The sequence below is a fragment of the Hyaena hyaena genome, unplaced genomic scaffold, assembly GCF_003009895.1.
Source record: "Hyaena hyaena isolate Hyena2069 unplaced genomic scaffold, ASM300989v1 scaffold_1459, whole genome shotgun sequence".
In the NCBI taxonomy this organism is placed as follows: domain Eukaryota; kingdom Metazoa; phylum Chordata; class Mammalia; order Carnivora; family Hyaenidae; genus Hyaena; species Hyaena hyaena.
In genome coordinates this window covers 133,307-153,831 of record NW_024082090.1, presented here as the reverse complement: position 1 = coordinate 153,831, position 20,525 = coordinate 133,307, and the positions used below count along the sequence as shown (strand labels likewise).

General features: G+C 34.1%; 1 pseudogene; it reads right to left on the bottom strand.

Annotated features, from left to right (window-relative positions):
* LOC120225634 overlaps positions 1–7,278 on the bottom strand; it is a 33,224-nt pseudogene extending 25,946 nt beyond the window's left edge.
* Positions 7,279–20,525: the final 13,247 nt, after the last annotated feature.

The following is a 20,525-nucleotide window of genomic DNA, read 5'->3' as shown; positions in this document are numbered from 1 at the left end:
TTTGAATGTTGGCTCCATGAGTTAACAGATGAGTGACTTTGGCCAATTTCTTGTGCCTCCATTTTCTTTATCTGTAAGATGTGGATAGTAATACTACTTACCTAATCAAAAGTTTATGAAGGTTAAAGAAGTTTTTACATACAAAGTACCTAAACACTACCTAGAATATAATAAGTGCTTTATGTTAGCTAGCATGTTTTCATTATACTTAAACTAACTTTATTTTTTTAATGCTTGTTTATTTATTTTGAGAGAGAGAGAGAGAGACAGAGACAGAGACAGAGACAGAGAGATGAGCAGTGGAGAGGCAGAGAGATTGGGAGACAGAGATTGGGAGAATCCCAAGCAGGCTCTACACCATCAGCACAGAGTCCAACACAGGGCTGGAACTCATGAATCACTAGATGGTGACCTGAGCCAAAATCAAGAGTTGGACAGTTAACTGACAGAGCCACTCAGGAACCCCTGTTTTCATTATACTTAAATAAATTTAATGTTTACTAATTTCCATCCTGTCCTGATAAAGGTTACAACAGGTAAATACAAGCATATCTTTCAGTCTTCTTCAACTAAATAAAACTGATAAAGATGGATCATTTCATGTACTGTATAGATCTTCTGCTCTAGCTTAAAAGATTAACAGAAAGGCCCTCATGGTTGTGATAAGATTATTCTTTTCCTAAGAAGAATTAAGATCGAGTCCTACATATTCAGAGAAAACTTTGAATTTTTCTCCTATATTTATCTGTAGAAGTCTAGTCTAGTCACATTTCTATTTCTATTTCCATTAATTTTGCCTCAGTTTTCTTATCATTAGTGGTATATCATACTGGCCTCCCTTATGCTATTTGAACAAGTCAATTATATTTCCACTTATAGAGAGGCTTTTGCATTTCCTGTGTCATAGGCCTAGAATTCTCTTTTCTTAGACATAAGCCTGACTTGCTCACTCACCTACTTCAAGCTCTAAATGTCACCTTTTCAGTGAGACAGAGCTAATCACCTATTTAAAGTATCTCACCCAGGCTTATTCTTCTCCTTTACACAGTTTAAATTTTTTTCATATAATTTAAAAATTATTATTATATCAGACAATAAGTATGATTTCAGTTATTGCCTTTTTCATTTATATGGAATCCATTTTTTTAACTTTTGGGTCACTTTTGTATCATTTAAACCTGAAAAATAGTAATGCTCAAATTATTTATTGGATGAATTAATAATAGTCACTAATTTATTAATAATATATCTATTGTGAATATATTTGTATTACATGAGAAAATGAAAAATGTATGTATTTTATCATATCATCTTGAAAATATATTTAGAAGCAAGAAATATGGTACCTGAATAAAGTGTTTCTGTATAAACAAATATATCTTCAGAAAGTCTAGTAAATAAATATCTCAGTGATAAAAATCTCTCCACAAGATGTCTTCTGTATTATTAGAGCCCTATCACAAGTCATGGAATTGATGTACATATCTATAGCTCAGATGTGTATTTATTTTAAGACCAATATTTCTCAATATTGTCATTAAAAGAGAAAGCCAGCTTCTCCGAGGTAATGACTGAGAATGAAGAAAAACATATTTCCCAGCCTTTGTGAATTGTTTTAACAATTAGGACCTATGGCTAATAGTCCTATGACTTAGGTCAGACTTTTCCATGTAAATAAGTTTCCATGTAATTATATGATATTTACAAATTGATATTGGAAAGTTCTTTGGCCTGTCTGCAACCAATCCAACAATATATACTTAGAAGCCCCTCTCTCCTGCTACCTAAAGTTCTATGTACTGTAAGTTAATCTTTACTTTTCATATATCTGTTGATTACTCTCCATCAGCTCAAATATCTACAAGTTTCTCTCACATTTAATGAAAAAAAAATAAAAAGGAAAACAAAATTCCATTTAACCCATATTTCTTCTCAGTGCTTCTTTACTCTCCAATTTCTTCTTTACTATTTTGTTTATATTCTTTATTATTTTTCTTCATACCTCAATATCATTGTTCAACCTACCACAATTTGCCTTCCATCATTTTGTTACCAACAAAGACAGATAGATAGATAGATGATAGATAGATAGATAGATAGATAGATAGATAGATGATAGATAGATAGATAGAGTCTCCAATTAGCTATACTAAATATGCACAAAATATTTTTTGGTTATGTTATACAACCATTCAGTAGTAACCAACACTGTTGACAATTCAATCCTCCAAATGCATTCTTTTTTTTTGGCTTTAATAGGCTCCATCATATTATCCTGTTCCTCCTTGGCTGCTGATTCTCTAGTCTGTTTGCCATTCCTCTCAGTTTATGCTTTACTAAGTGAGATTTTTTTTCCTTGAAAAAAGAAATAGGCAGAAGGCGTGAATAGACATTTTTCCAAAGAAGATATGCAAGTGGCTAACAAATACATGAAGAGATGTTCAACATCAGTCATCATCAGGGAAATACAAATCAAAATTCACTTTTCTCATAATCCATTTACTCTCCTGGTTTCTCTTAAGTATGCTAATATCAAACAAAACTATGTCTCTTTCAGATACGTCATTTGCAAATATCTTCTCCCATTCCATAGGTTGCCTTTTAGTTTTGTTGATTATTTCCTTCACTGTACATAGGCTTTTTGTCTTGATGAAGTCTCCATAATTCATTTTTTCTTTTGTTTCCCTTGCCTCCAGAGACATGGTCTAATAAGAAGCTGCCAATGTCAAAGAGGTTGCTACCATAGGAGTTTGCCATAGGAGTTTGATGGTTTTGAGGGTAAGTATTCAAAATCTATAAAACTCAATACCTAAAATAAAATGCAGTAAAGAAATGGGCAGAAAATCATCAGGGAAATACAAATCAAAACTACAATGAGGTATCACCTCACACCTGTCAGAATATCTAAAATAACAATACGGGAAACAACAGATGTTGGTGAAGATGCTAAGAAAGGGAAACCCTCTTACACTATTGGTGGGATGCAAACTGGTGCTGCCACTCTGGGAAATTGTATGGAGTTTCCTCAAAAAGTTAAATATAAAACTATCCTATGACCTGGCAATTGCATTACTAGGTATTTACCCAAAGGATACAATAATAATATACCCCAATATTTATAGCAGCATCATCAATGATAGCCAAATTATGGAAAGAGCCCAAATATCCAACAACTGATGAATGGATAAAGATGTGGTATCTATCTATCTATCTATCTATCTATCTATCTATCTATCTATATTATGGAATATTACTCAGCTATCAAAAAGAATAAAATCTTGACATTTGCTACAATGTGGATGGAGCTGGAGTGTACTACACTAAAAGAAAGACAAATACCACGTGATTTCACACATATATGGAATTTAAGAAACAAAGCAGATGAACAAAGGGGAAAGGGTGGGGAGAAAAAAAGAGGGAGACAAACCATAAGAGAATCTTAACTGTAGAGAGAAAAAACTGAGGGTTGATGGAGGGGAGGAGAGTGGGGGATGGGCTCAAAGGGTAATAGTTATTAAGGAAGATGCTTGCTGTGTAAAGCACTGGGTGTTATATGTAAATGATGAATCACTAAATTCTACTCCTGACGTGATTATTGCACTATATGTTAACTAACTAGAATTTAAATAAACCTTGAAACAAATAACAACAACAACAACAAAACTAAAAAAACTTTTCAGACCCTATATGAGCTCCAGCTGCATATACAATCTTTGTATTGGTTCTTACCACTGAAGTGACTCCAAAATATCACTTTTCAACTCGACCAAAATTAAATTAATTAATTTAGTCCATGGCTCCATCTCCAACATCTGAATTCCTTCCAATGTTTCCTATATTTTTATATCTCCAATTGGTGATGCCAGAAACCTAAGAGTCATCTCAGAACTCTCCCTTAAATTAACTCAAGATTCTAATCAATTACCAGCCTGACCAATTCTATTTCTTCAACCACTTTAAAATCTGTCCACTGGCACTGCCCTATTTCAGATAATTATGGACCACTGCAATAATCCCGTAACGGTTTTTCCTTGGTTCTTTTGGATCCACTGTACACACTGTAAGAAGAATAATCTTAAAAGCATTAATATGATCTCTATCCTGTTTAACACTTTCAAAGGCCTTATTATAAAATCAAAACTGATTGGTAAAATGCAAAATTCTACACCATCTTCCAAATGTCTGCCATTAAAAACATTATTTTCTATCTCTCAAGCACTGTGTTCTAAATGTGCCTAATTCCTCTCTGGTCTTCAAACTATCTATTGCACACATTTGTACTTTCACATATACAATGCTCTCTGACTAGAATGACCCCAAATTTCCGTGCAGCTTTCTTAACTTCTATGAATTTTTTTTAAGATCTTACTTTATATTTGACTAGGTTAAGAGCTTCTGCTGTGCATATATATCTATATATGTAAAATATGTATATATTAACTTATATGTAAAATATAAGTTAATCATGTATTCCCTTCTTGATCATAAAATGATCTTCTTTGACCCACATGTTAATTTTTTTTTTTTTTTTTTTAAGTAGGCTCCACACCCAGCACGGAGCCCAATGCAGGGCTTGAACTTAGAACCCTGAGATCAAGACCTGACCTGAGATTAAGAGTTGAACACTTAGCCTGTTGAGGCATCCAGGCAACCTGACCCACATGATATTTTGAAACATGCTTATCTAATTTCCAAATGTTTGATAATTTAATAATTATTTCTATATTATTGATTTCTCATTGAATTCCACTATTGTCTGACAATATATTTTATATGATTTCTATATTTTTTAATGTTATCAGGCAAGTTTTATGGCCCAGAATGTGGTCTATTCTGGTGAATTATTTTGTGATGTAAGAAGAATGTATTTGATGAAATATTCATAAATGTCAATTGGATCAAATTCACCAATAGTTCTGTTCAGTTAAACTATATCCTTACTGACTTTCTGCCAGCTTGATCTAATAATTATAGGAAAAGAGGTATTGAAGTATCCAACTACAATAATAGATTTATCTATATCTCTTTGTGTTCTATCAGTTTTTTCTTCACATATTTTAATATTCTGTTAGATGGGTACAAATTTAGGATTATCTGTGTCCTTGGAGAAGTAATCTCTTTATTGTTACATAATACCCTGCCTAATACCTAATAATTTTGCTTTGTCTGAAATCAATACAGTGAGTCCTGTGTTCTTTTGACTACTGTTAGCATGGTATATCTTTCTCTCTTCTTTCAATCTATATGAATATTTGTATATAAGGTGAGATTTCTTATAGACAACATAGTCCAGCATTGTTTGTTTTTTAATGTTTATTTATTTTTGAGACAGAGAGAGAGAGAGAGAGGAGAGAGAACATGAGCAGGAGAGGGGCAGAGAGAGAGGGAGAGAGAGAATTCCAAGCAAGCCTGGCACTGTGCAGAGTCAGACATCGGGCTTGAACCCACGAACCATGAGATCATGACCTGAACCAAAATCAGGAGTAGGACACTTAATCAACTGAGCCACCCAGACACTCTATTAAGTATTGTTTTTTTTTAAATTTTTGTTTAACATTTCCTTATTTTTGAGAGACAGAGAGAGACAGAATGAGCAGAGGGGGAGAAAAGAAGAGGAGACACAGAATCTGAAGCAGCTCCAGGCTCTGAGCTGACAGGCTGATAGCAGCGAGCCTGATGTGGGGCTCGAACCCACAAACAGTGAGATCATTACCTGATCCGAAGTCGAACGCTTAATTGACTGAGCTACACAGGCACCCCAGTATTGTCCTTTTATTTAATTTTTTGAAAAATTTTTAAATGTTTTTATTTATTTCTAGGAGAGAGACAGAGAAAGAGAGAGAAAGAGACAGCATGAGCAGGGGAGGGTCAGAGAGAGAGGGAATCACAGACTCTGAAACAGCCTCCAGACTCTGAGCTGGCAGTCAGCACAGAGCCCGATGCGGGGCTCGAACACCACAAACCGCGAGATCGACCCAAGCGAAAGTCGGACGCTTAACCGACTAAGCCACCCAGGAGCCCCAGTATTGTCCTTTTAAAACCAGTCTGAAAATATGTGTTTTAATTGGTGTATTCAAACTGTTCACATTCAAAGGAATGATTGATATAGTTGGAGTAATATCTACTGTTTGTATTTCCTATTCTCTGCATTTATTTTTTTTCTCTTTTTCTGCCTTTACTGATTTACCAAAGCATTTTATATGATTGCATTGTATCTCTCAGCATATTATTATTTTAAATGTGTTTAATTGTAGCCTTTAAGATTCCAATATATATATAAATGATATGTTTTCTTTAATAGCATTACACCACCTCACATATAGTGCAGACACTTTAAAACAGAGTATTCCAAAATGCTCCCTCTCAGCCATTATAACATAATAATCATTCAATTCGCTTTTATATATGATATCATAACTAAATACCTTGTTCCAATTATTATTTTAAATAAACTATTATCTAGAAATAAGAAAAATGAAAGATTTTATTTTAACTTCATTCTTCCTTCTCAAACACTTCCAGATCCAAATTTCTTTCTATTCAAAAATTTCTTAGAACATTTCTTGGAGGGCTGGTCGACTGGTGCTGACCTCCTTGAGGTTATATCTGTCTGAGGAAGTCTATTTCTCCCTCACTTTTGAAGGGTCATTTCTTTGAACAGAATTTTAGATTGGTGATGTTATTTTTCCTTTCAACAGTACATATTTCACTCCAGTCTCTTCCTGTTTGCATGGTTTCTGACAAGAAGTCTACTGTAATTTATATCTGTTGGCATGTTGTTTTCTCCACTCCCACCTACAATATCCTTCAAACTTTCTCTTGGTCTTTGGTTTTCAGAAGTTTGGATATGGTATACATAGGTGTACATTTTTTGTTTGTTTTGAGTTTGCTTGTGATTTGGTGGTGGTGGTCATTGGTATTCATCATGTTTGGTGTTTTATGAGCTTCCTGGATCTGCAGTTAGTGTCTGTCATTTATTCTGGAAAGTTCTTGGCCATTATTAAATATCTCCTCTGTTCCATTGCCTCTTTCTTCTCCTATGTTATTTCAGTTACATGTATTCTACGTTTTGGAATAGCCCCAGAGTTCTTGGATGTTCTATTCTATTTTTAAGTTTTTTCCAGTGTAAGAAGTTTCTACGAGCCTATCTTCAAGCTCACTGATCCTTTCCTTAACTTCATCTGGTTTACTGATGAGCCCATCAAAAGCATTCTTCATTTCTTTCACAGTGTTTTTAACTTCTAGCATCTCCTTTTGATACTTTCTTAGACTTGCCATCTCTGCTTACATCATCTTCTGTTCTCACACAGTGTCTACTTTTCCTTTAGAAGCCATACCATTTCATTATAGTTATCTTATAATTCCTGTTTAATAATTCTAACACTCATTAGATATGAGTCTGGTCCTGCTGCTTACATTGTCTTTTCAGACTATGTTTATTTTTGCTTTTTGGAATGCCTTGTAAAATTTTGTTGAAAACAAACAAACAAAAAATTTATCAATTGTATCAAGCACAACTCCTCAGTGATGGTCTGTGTCTTGCAATTTGTCCATCTATTATCCACTGTTATTATTCTGAAGTCCTGTTGGCACTGTGGGAAGGGGAATGAGATGGAATGTGGTCAATATAGCCTTATGATTAAATTAAGTCTTTTAGGAGGCCTGTGCCTTGGCTATAACTTTCAGAAGTGTTTCTACTATGTATAGCTCCCATCCTCATTCCTCTGATATAATAGAAAAACTAGACATACTAGAGTGTGAGGAATGCCCTTCACCAACTGGAATAAGGGTCTGAAAGAACCTGAAAGAACAGGTCTTTGTCAAAGAGAATATTCTGGGCTTAATTCATTAATATTTACTCTTCCCATACCTTTGCCATAAAGGCATGCTATGAAGGTATATTTTTGGATCTTCACTGCAAATCTAGTGAGTTCCTGAAAGTAAAATTCATAAAAGATTAGGACTCCCCTTAAGATATGGTCCCCAGGATTTCCAACTTTCACGGCAGTCTAACCCACCTTGAACCTCCAGCAACTGACCGAAATTGCCATTTTCTGGATCTACTGGCTTTTGTTCCAGGTAACCAGATATCAGCTGTAATTCTCTAGATTCGTCTGTCCCTCAATATGTTGTAGGGAATGGTTTGCCCTAAAACTTCCGTTCTCTGATGATTCTAAGAGAAATAATTGATGTTCTGTTTGTCCAGCTTTCTAATGTTATAAGGATGAGTTTGACAACTCCCAAATTCTTTACATGTTGAGGAAGAAATCAAAAGTAACACAATTTATCCTTGTCACCTATTACCGCCTCTTCTTTCTATTGGACTGTATGTGTTCAAGAATAATCATGCTATCTTTCTTCTTTACTCAGGGATCAGCTCATACCCTGGGACATACATGCTGAAGAAACTCAATATGTATTTGTTGAATGTATTTGTAGGATACTTTAAAAAAAGAAAACTGAACACTTCAAAAAGACACTACTTTCATAAAAAATAAATTTTAACAGAAAAAATTCCATTTGAATTCCACATTTTTAACAATTAGATAAGAATCTCAGTAAAGTTAAAATAATTCATGCCTTATGGAAAAATTATTTTAAGTCAAGATTTATTATTTTAACTAATTAACAATTAGTTAATATACCATTTCTAAATACGGTTGTATTTTATTAATAAATACCAAAAGTCTATAGGTAATGTATACATTACTGGGAAAAAATACTCTTTTTTGAGTTAGATCTATTAATTTTTCATGATACAGAAAGGCCAACAGGTCATAGACTGCCGTGTTTTGTCTTATTTTTAACTATTTGTATCAAGTAATACAATGTTTTTCTTTTATATCACACTCTCAGTCTCAAGGTGGATTAAGTTTCTCCCTCTTAGAAAAAGTTCATATGTGTTTACAGTTGTCTTTGCAGGATCTTCCTTTATCTTGCCCAACTGTGAACCCGTCTAGTGTTACTGATGGAAGTGATTAGTTTAGGCATAATATTGTATGGAAACTCCTAAATGCATTGGGAAGAGTATTGGTTTTGAGCCTCTAATCTTGTCTTAAAACTTTGGTTCTGCTTCTGGCTATTTAAGTAAGTTAAACAAATTGTTATTAAACCTGTAAACTTCATTTGCCTGCACTTCTTGTTGGAAGGAATAGCGTCATTTGCTTTATGTTCTGGTTGTGAGTGAAGTATCTGATGCATTGTAGATGCTCACTAAAATATACTATATATCCCTTTCTTCTTGATGGCAACACATGATGCTTATTTACATCTTAGCTATTTGTGTTTGGGAGAGATGTTTTCATCTGCGGGGGAAAAAAACTACCTATTCTGTCCTAGCTTCACAAAATGTTGGCTGAAATTCTGTAAAATTAATTTTCATCTGGTATCCAGTCCTTATACTCAATCTTATTAAATAATTAATTTGCCTCACTAGATACTAGGTCAAGAGATAAAACAACAGAATCGCACAAAAGCTTAATGATTAAACAAAATTCTAATTTATTATAAGAAACTTAAGCATTACCCCAGAACTATTGAAAAGTATACATTGACAGAAGACAATAGCAATTACTGAGCTAACAGTCAATAAAAATGAGCAGATTATGCATTTTTACATCTTAATTTTAACTAAGAATGAAGAATTTAAGAATTTGAAACTAACTTTCTAGGTGTTCCGGCCTCTTGGTCAGAGCTTGGGTATGCCTCTTTTTTTGTTTTGTTTTTGTTTTTTTTTGATACTATGCTAGCTAGCTACCTTCTGAAATTAATTTTATTTTTCAAATAATATTCTAGAGTCAAAAACTTTGTCATTTTTAAGTTCATTGTAATACTGTGGAAATATCAAAGCTACATTTCAAATAGTCACTATAAAGTCAGTTCATGTCCAAATGAGAAATTTCTTTTATTATATATTGTTTCAAAGAATCTCACAATCAATTGAACTATAACCTCCAAAACCCCAAAATAAACCATAGGTACACTATACATTCATTTGATTATGCATACCATGAGTGTTAATTTAAGAAATTGACTGTTGTGAGACATGTTGGTGCCAACAACTTAGGTAAAACAAAACAAAACAAAAAAAACATTGGCTCTTCTTTATATATAGGGTTTTATTATTATTATTTTTTAGAACTCCTTCATTGTTTAGAATTCATTATGCATTAATACAAAATTTTTTGTTAGGCATTGTTTCTCTGTATATATTTCAAGTGTGTTGTTTTGTTCCCCTGCCCTATATTTATTTATTCCTCATTTCTTTTACTTTCTGGTTCCATCCAATTGGTAACCTCATAATTATCTCTAAAACCAACCTCCACTCTCCAGCTCCATTGCTCCTCCCTTAATTTAGTCCTACCTTGATTCTTCCTAATGACAATTTTAATGTCATCCTAATTAATGTATTTTTTTCACATTTTTCTAGTAATTCTTTCACATAATATTAGAAATATTCTTTCACATTATGAAATGTGAAACCCATACATTATCAAACCCAAAAACCTCCATTGTTTATTTCAAATTAACTTTTGGCTGATTTTCAGTTCCCTGAATGAGGAATGCATTTTCAGAATCACATAACATTTTTCTTTCTAGTGTTTTCCCACTTTAATATGAAATAATTTAAGGTTCAGTTCAGATCTCACTTCCAAATATGAGCCTTCTCTGATTCTCAAGAAGATTCTTTCTCCTGTCATATAATATACTGGTTTGACTGACCTTGGTCACATTACTTAATCTCTGTAGCTTGTAAGATGTATGAAATAGATATAAATATCTTCTAAAAGTGTCTGGAACTTAGTATGAACTATATTTCCTAGTTTTATTGTTATTATTATCATTATTATCTTTTTTATCTTTATTCTCACACAGTTCTGTTGGTATGTCTTTTTCATTAAGCTATAATAATCCAAAGGTCAGGAATAAATCATCCTTTTGATCTGTAAAACCAATCACAACACCTGCATTCAGTAGGTGTCCATAAATACATGAAAATGAATAAAGGAAAAGAACTAATAAGTTAACATTAACTAAAAAGAAGTTATGCAGGGCGAGAGTGGTGAAACATGGGATTTCACCCTGAACAGAGGAACATAGCAATGACTCTGTACCGTACTTCAAGATTTGGAGAAGTTACTAAATGAAGCATTCCCTTAGGGGAAAAGGATTAAAAGTTTGACAGTGGTTATTACACCAGAAATTGGCATCCTCAGTAAAAAAAAAAAAAAAAGAGAGAGAGAGAGAGAAAATTATTGTATTTAGTGTCTATTAATCTTTTGTTGTGTGATAATAGACCTCAAAATGTATCAGATTAAAACAATCAAAATGTATTTTACTAATGATTCTGTAGGATAACTGGACTCAGCTACACAGTTCTGTTTCATGCTGTTTGTTGAAGTCATTTGTATGAAACCACTTGAAAAATGCCTGGGGCTGTGATATTTAAAAGACCTGGGTGGTGCAGTCGCTTAAGCGCCTGAATTCGCTCAAGTCACGATCTCGTGGTTCCATGGTTGGAGCCTCACATCGGGCTCTGTGCTGACAGCTGGCTCAGAGCCTGGAAATTGTTTCAAATTCTGTACCTCCCTCTCTCTCTGACCGTCCCCTGCTCACGCTCTCTCTCTCAGAAATAAAGTATTTTCAAAAATGTTAAAAAAGACTTCATTCTTAAATCCCGCCCAGTTTGGAGTGGCTAGAATATCTAGAATCTGTCTTGTTCATTTTCTTTCACATTCTTAGTCTCTCTGTCACTCCCCTTGGCCTCCCATTATTCATTAGTCTAACCCAACCTTCTTTATATGGTGCCCAGATCCCAAAAGGGTGAAAGCTATAAGACCTCTGAAGACCTGGGTATAAAAGTCACAGGGAAGGTGTCTCAGTCTGTTGAATGTACAATTCTGGATTTCAGCTCAGGTCATGATCTGATCATGAACCATGATCTCATGGTTAGCGGGTTTGAGCCCCGCATTTGGCTCTGCACTGACTGCACTGAGCCTGCTTGTGATTTTCTCTTCCCCTTCCACACATGTGCACGTGCAATTTCTCTCTCTCTCTCTGAAAATCAATAAATTAACTTTAAAAATTTCTTTTAAAAATGTGAAATAAAATATGAAAATTTAAAAAATCACACAGGATAACTTCCACTGAATTTTACCGGCCAAAACAAAGTCGAAGGATCAGCATAGTATCTTTTTTCTTTAAACTTTATATCATTTTTAAAAAATGTTTTTACCTATTTCTGAGAGAGAGAGAGAGAGAGACAACATGAGCAGGGGAGGTTCAGAGAGAGGGGGAGACACGGAATCTGAAGCAGGCTCCAGGCTCCAAGTTGGCTGTCAGCACAGAGCCCGACACGGGGCTTGAGGCCACAAACCGTGACCTGAGCCAAGTCACACACTTAACCGACTGCGTCACCCAGACACCCCTGGACCAGCATAGTTTCACAGGAAGAGAACTATCCGCTACCTATTCATGGGAAGAATGGAAAGGATAGGAAGTATTGTTGGTGGTCATCATTGCAGATGGTTTACTATAATCATCTTTTTGACAACAGAGAGTTACTCTGGTCGTGATATAGATATTTATTTTAGGGGAGATGAAGATGGTGACAAAATCATTGTGAATTGCTTTTTTCAAGTTTTTTTCTCTAAATAGTTCTGAAAATTCTTTTTTATTTTTTTATTTTTTTTTTAAATTTTTTAAAAATGTTTTATTTATTTCTAGGAGAGAGAGTGAGAGAGCTAGCGTGAGCAGGGGAAGGGTCAGAAAGAGGGAGTCACAGACTCTGAAACAGGCTCCAGGCTCCGAGCTGGCAGTCAGCACAGAGCCCGACGCGGGGCTCGAACCCACGAACCGCGAGATCATGACCTAAGCGAAAGTCGGAGGCTTAACCGACTAAGCCACCCAGGCGCCCCTGAAAATTCTTTTTTAAATGTAACTGCCAAATAATTATAACATGATCAACAATTTTATATAAAATACTTAGAACATAGGAAAAAATTGCATGTAATAGTTGAGATATACTCTTATAATTCCCCCAGACCATGTGAATAAACAATGTACATCAAATTACTCAAAAGTATCCAGCACAATCCTTCCTGGACCACAGGAATATTTATTAGTAGATATGAATTTCACATATGATGTATTTAGCTAATTAACTTTGAATTCATTTGGTTAAGTACTATAGAATCCTGTTTGACACTCCTTTGGATATAGACTGAGTACAGTTGGATGAACCCACATCATGTATGGCAAAGACCAGCTCTCACTGACAGAATGGCTGCTCCTGAGGAAATAAATAGTCGAGATCTCATTTGTCACTTTTGATGTGATGTTTATGTGCAATGCTATAATTAAAGTGTTACTGATGAATAGTTACTGAGATTTATTGGAATTTGAGTTGGTAAAAGCTCTCAAGTTTTCTTCCCCTAATGGTCAAATGGAATTCTCAAGACGTGAATAGAAAGAATATACAAGAAATAGAGCCTATCAATAATCATATATTCACTCAATACAACGAATCTATTCAGCCTATTCTATAATAGAGTAAAATAATTACAGTGTGAAGGAAATCCACATCACTAGAATAAAAGGGATTTAATCAGCCATAAGTAATTTGTAGGCAAGAAATTTCCAGATATAGCAATAGCTGCAATATGACAAGAGCCACAAATTTTGAGAGCAAGAGAAAGGAAAATTTGGGGAGAAAAGAATTGCATAAGAATAGCTTAACATAGTTCTGTCACAGAAATGTAAGCTTTGGCAATAACATTTAAAAACATGAAAATGTACAATGGTATGGTACCTAAAGTGACATGGGAAAGCCAGCAAACAGAAACAAATACAAACTGCTATAAAAATTAAATAAATGAAAATTATTTAACACCAGATCTGCAATATAACATAATTGATACAAACTAAATTTCCTATATAGGTTGCACTATAACCAGTGTATAACAGAACATTTCCTGAAAACAATTATATTCTGCCCCATTTCAAATAGATCTTTCAGGACAGACTTTGAATAGACTTTAATAGACTAGGTGACATTGGTGTTAGGCTTTCATTTCATCATAAACACATTTTGAAAGCTTGAAATACTTATTGTTGCTCTTTTATCATCATTATCATCTGCTAAGCACCAATGACTTTCACTGTTTCTTCCACGCCCCTTCCTAGTACTCTATCTAGGGTATTAAAGTTTTCTGAAAATTCAAGCTATATCAGTTGAACAAGTCATTTTTCTTCTTATTCTTTCATTTCAAAGACAGGATGAAATGAGGAGAATATGAAGACCTTAGAATAAAAGAGAAGTGGCTTTGACTCCTTAACCACTTAATGGTATTTAATTTCTTATTCTCATACTTTCATTTCCTGATTTATAGTTTTTGGTATTAAAAAACCCTCAATCACCTGAACCAACATTTTGAATAGTGACTTCCTGAAAATTTGGAAGTTCATAACTACTACCATAAGCAAGTGGCTCAGAGTAACAGTCTGCATTTCTGGCATAGTCACAAAGTTGGAGACATCCACAATGTTGACTATCTAGAGAAATTTCCCTTAAGTGTTGCTATTGTCATTACTCTGGTCTTGTCAGGATCACCATGGTTACTCCTGTGCAAGGACCAGCCGTGAGAGCTTCTGCTCTAAAATAGGGACTGGGAACTTAGCTTCACCTTTTGAGGTTGGTAGACTTCTCAGCTACCAGTAACATGCTGCAGAAGCCATTACTAAAGGCAGTCATTGCTGAAAATAGGATATTTGAATATAAGATTTTCTGTCCTACACGTGATGGTTGTGAGCAGTGAATAAGCTGCCATCACTGCTATCAGTGTCCTACAGAAACCTGATTACAGACCAATATAAACAAGGCTATTGAATAATAAAATTTGCTTAGACTTTTAAAGTTTAAAAAGTTTAAAGTTTTAAAGTCTCAGATTTCTGAGACTATAAATTTCGGGAAGTAGTGAATATATACCAAGACTATTTCTGCTCATATACTCCCTATATGCTTCATGGAAGCTCGATTCTTCCTGAAAGCTTAAAAATTTGTATTCTTAAAGTTTCTTTCAAATTTCTGCATCATCAACAATACCTCCACATTCTCATCATTAGAATCCCCATCATCATTTTCATCAGTAGCCACCAAAGAAGCAGCTGTCAATTATCTTTACAATAGTGATCAGGGCAGATATGTTTATGATCTCTTCAACTCTAACAGTCTACACAGTTTGTTCAAGACTTATATAGTCTTACACTCATCAAAGAATGGGTTTCTTAGTATAAAATCAATGTTTTCTAATTAAAGAATATTTTTAGAATAAAAATGAAGTAAATAGCAGTGATATGAATTAGAATTGTTTTTCATTTTTGTACATCTTTATAATCATTTAGCATTCACTTTTTTAATGTTTATTTATTCTGAGGAGGAGTGTGCAAGCACAAGTGGGGGAGGCAGAGTAGGAGATGGAGTGGGGTGGGGAGAGAGAGAAAGAGAGAGAGAGAGAGAGAGAGATTGAGAATCTTAAGCAGGCTTCACGCTCAGTGCAGAGCTCAATGTGAAAATTCACATTTTCAATATTATTTCCTCTCTACTTGTCTTATTTATATAATGGCTTAATCTTCATAATAATGATTCAGCAAGTCAGATGTAGATGCATTAACAATGCTACTAGGCCAATAAACAAGATAAGTCCTTTTCTCCCATGTAGCAGAGTAACATAAGGATCTTTTACATGTTTTAAGACAACAAAATTCCATTACATGTAAAAGGAACAAAACATTTCATAAGCACCCTATAAATTTTAGAAATAATTTGTGTAATAATTATTCAAAATTTTATGTTTTCTCTCGTTAATCTTGTGTGATTTCTAGAGCAAAATAATTTTATCCCAAATATGTTATCAGTGAATAATCATTTCAAATAGTATATTGTGATACTTTACAATATAATTTACTTAAAAGCATAAGAATAAAAATTTATGCTTTTTTAATGTTTATTTATTTTGAGAGAGAGAGAGCGAGAGTGAACAAGTATGCATGTGGAGGAGGGGCAGAGATAGGGAGCAAGAAAGAATCCAAAGCAGGCTCCATGCTGTTAGCAAAGACCCCAACATGAGATTCAATCTTACACCCCTGGGATTGTGACCTGAGCTGAAATCAAGAGTCAGGCGCTTAACCAACTGAGCCACCCAAGCACCTCTATTTGTTTATGCTTTTATTTTCTTTTTACCTTTAATGGCTTTAGGAAACCAAATACATTCAAGGGCACCTGGGTGGCTCAGTCAGTTAAGCATCTAACTTCAGCTCAGGTCATGATCTCACAGTTTGTGGGTTTAAGTCCCACATTGGGCTCTGGGCTGATAGCTCAGAGCCTGAAGCCTGCTTTGGAATCTGTGTCTCCCTCCCTCTCTTTGCCCCCTCTTGCTTGTGTACTCTCTCTCTCAAAAATAAATAAAGATTTTTTTTAAAAAGGACATCAAGTACAAAGTAGATTAAAATATCCTTTCAGAAATAATTTTTATGGTAACTTGTTCCTTCTCTTAATGATATAACATGTATAAAATAGCACTATCTGTTCTGTTTCAAATTCCAAACTCTAGAGGTATCTTAGGAAAGCCATCTATAAATGCTATTATGGCAGGAAATTAAAATTTCCTCTATATAAATATTTTAGTTAATTTCTTTTATTTAAAATTGTTTTGAATGTTTATTCATTTTTGAGAGAGACAGAGTGCAAGTAGGCCAGGAGAAGAGAGAAGGAGCTAGAGAATCGCTAGCAGATGCTGCACCCAAACTGGGGCTCAAATCCGCAAACTGTAGATTGTGACTTGAGCTGAAAGCAAGAGTCAGACACTTAACCAACTGAACCACCCAGATACCCCTACATTTCCAGTATTTTAAAATGTATGGTCTTGCTATAAATACACTTTTGTGTATATCATAGAATTAGTTCTTGTATGAGTATGATCTTGGAGAAAGATTCATCTTACTATATGAAACAGATTTGTATTTTCAAGTGAGGCCTTCTATTTTAGAGATAATACATGGATTTTGGAAAAACACTATAATGTACTTTATAAGAGCCCCTAAATATTGGTGTTCTATAGCATACATGGTTACATATGTAAAAACCAAAGGAGGTGCACTGTATAATCAGTTAAATATGTATTCTAGCTATTATAAAAACAGAAGGAAAATGAAAATTCTTGTGATTTTCCTATAAGCATATAATTAAATTATTCATTTTGAACATGTATCAATAAGCAGTGTATTTTCTGGGGTGGAATTATGTTTTAAAAAAGAAAATCATTCACAATAGCAGGAAACAATAACAAGGCAAGCTTCTCACCAATGTACTTAATGTATAGGTTTATGGAATAATAGTAAATTTAGCTCTATTTACTAAGAAAGACTCTTGAAAATTCAGTATGACATTGAAAATTTGGAGAGAAGAAAGGAGAATGATTTTGTTGAGAAGTTTTGTGTGATTTTGTTGCTAACACCAATTTTGAAAGTACTGTAACATGGAGGTAGGTGAAACTTCTTTCAATACCAAAGGAAAACCATATCTATTGTTCAACATTAAAGTTCTCCATCCCTTCAGAGAACACAAAGATTATTTTTTTTGTTTATTTATTTATTTTTGTTTGTTTTACCATTTTGTTTCACTAAAAGGTAAAACTTTATCTCTGGTCACAACGGCAAAGACTTGAAGTTTCTAAATTTTGTTAAAATCCTAACAATTTCAAATCAATCTGTTTTCTCATGCCAAAAAACAAAAGAAAGAAAAACAATCAAAACAAAACAAAAACATTCTATCTACTATAATCAACTCTTCAAGTGTCCAAAAATTAGAGCCTTGCCAAAAAATGTTGCCGTTTTTGTGTTCCATCACATTAAGTTATAAAAATTTAAGAGTACATAATCTTTATAAAAATTTCTTTTGTTTGATATAATTCAATTTATGAACAAACAAAACTATACAATTATAACTTCAGAGCAGATTTTCAAAAGCTTATCAATTAGGAAATATCTCAAACATAGTAACATTACAGGCATAAAGATTATACAAGAGCAACTCATGCTACCTTGTTGGTCTAAAATAGTATTTTCATATTTGATATAAATATGGGTCTCCAGACTAACACAAACTAGGAAAAGAAATCTAAATAAAATGTTACTGTTTAGCTCTTTAAAATCCATCTCCCTATCACATAGGATAGATAGTTATGTTTAAGACCTCTGTTTTAGAGCTTTGCCATGTATGCTTTTTCAAACCAAGATCTCTGAAAAAAGGAGCTGCCTTCCCTGGTCAGCTCTATTTAGAGCCTGGATATGGCCCAAAATAGACTGCTCCAGTCTTGGGATTAGAAAAAAATGTCAATTCACCTAAACCCAGAATGTTTTTTCAGTAAAATTTTTATTGGTGGTTTCTTTTTATAACAAATTTGGAGAAACAGCATGAAAGACAACATTAAAACAAATATTGCAAGAAGGACAACTCAGAAAATTACTGAAAGTAAATTGAATTAAAAAAACAATGGATAAAATTTTTATTAACATTAATATGAAATTTGCTATTTAAAAAGTAACCATGTTAATGCTGAATTTCTGAGGGGCACCTGGGTGGCTCAGTTGGTTGAGTATCCAACTTCAGCTCAGGTCATGATCTCATGGTTCAAGAGTTACAGCCCTGCATCAGGTTCTGTGCTGACAGTTCACAGCCTGGAGCCAGCTTCGGATTCTGTGCTTCCCCTCCCTCTCTCTGCCCCTCCCCCACTGATGCTCTCTCTCTCTCTCTCAAAGATAAATTAGCATTAAAGTAAATAAATAAATAAATAATAAAATAAAAGGCCTGCAAAAATTAAAAAATGAAAGAATCTTCCTTTGCTCCTTATATTTTCATCGCAACCATATATACTGGTATAGAACCCCATGAGATTTGTGACTTTAATGGAATGTTAAAATTTCCAATAAAAAGACCTTACTACTATAATTATTTGACAGTAAAATATTTTCTTTCTGACCATGACCTATGCCTACTGTCAGCCTCAGGAATCCAGGAAAACCTATGGTTTTTCCAGTTTGGCAAAGAAGGTCAATGGATAGAGCCTTTCAGCATACCCAAAGCTATAATGAAAATTCAACTACAATGGTTTTGGTCCACTTTCACTGTTCCCTGACCTAAGAAATGGCTCTTTCTCCCATCACATGCAAGTTTCTGCTTACTCTTAGGATAATTTTAAACATGATATAAATGGCTTGCAAGGAATGTATGGACTAACTCTGTTTTAATTAGGATTATATTTGAGTTCTAATCTCAGAATCCAAAATAACCGTGTCTTTTAAAAGGTCAGAAATGTGTTTAACTCTCATATTTATGTATATACTTGTGAGTGTATATGTAACATTCTGTAACACCAGGCTCCTTCTGACTTGTTTCTCCATAACGCACAGCCTCTTTGCCCACCTAGTTCAAAAAAGCTCTTCCAGTTCTAGCTATTACATCAACATTCCAGACAAAAGGAAGAAGAAATAAGGAAGACAAGAGTACAACTTATCACTTTAAAGACACATTACAGAATTAACACCTCTGTTTAAATTCCACTGATGTGAACAGAGCCACTACTACGCATAAAGCTAAGAGATGTAGTCTTTACATAGCTAAGTACCAAGCTGAAAATTGAGAACCCTACTATAGCTATTCTTTTTCAATTATTTCTCAGTTGAAGAAGGCTCATCTTCTGCAAGTTTCCTTGTAAAAGATGAGAAATTACAATAATTCTTATGCTCTTGCCTGTAAAAAAAAAAAAAAGTCTTCTGGAGACTTGTTAAATGAGGACATCTTGGACGGTTATTCAATTCTTGGCTTACATTTTAGTGCCCTTGAGTTTCCTGAAAATGCATCTCCATTTTTATCCAGCTTTATATGTTACTGTCAAAATTCTGATTCCAACTTCATTTTTTTCTCCCTTGATAATTAATACAATTTTTCACCTTGACCCATGGAATTAAATCTTTACCATTAAGTCCCAAAAGTTTTACTTACATATTTTGAAGTAGACTATCTCACATGAACTTTCTCAGAGACAGGGGTTTTGAGGAATCTTAGATGAAAAGATCCAGGATCACTTTCTACTCCGGTGTGAAGACAACCCAGGAAAACTTATGCAGTGGACTGTGCATGAACAGGAAATAAAGTTTTAGTATTTTATTCCACTAAGATTTGGATTTACTATCATTTTTAAATTTATTTAAAGTTTATTTACTTATTTTGAGAGACAGCACCCATGAGTACACGTGAGGGAGAGGCAGAGAGAGAGGGAGAGAGAATTCCAAGTAGACACTTCACTACTGTCAACATGAAACCTGAGATGAGACTCAAACTCATGAACCGATGAGATTGTGACCTGAGCTAAGATCAAGAGTCAGATGTTTCACCAACTGAGCCATCCAGGCACCCCGGACTTACTATCATTAATGATAATGTTAACCTGCCTTGACATATCGAAACT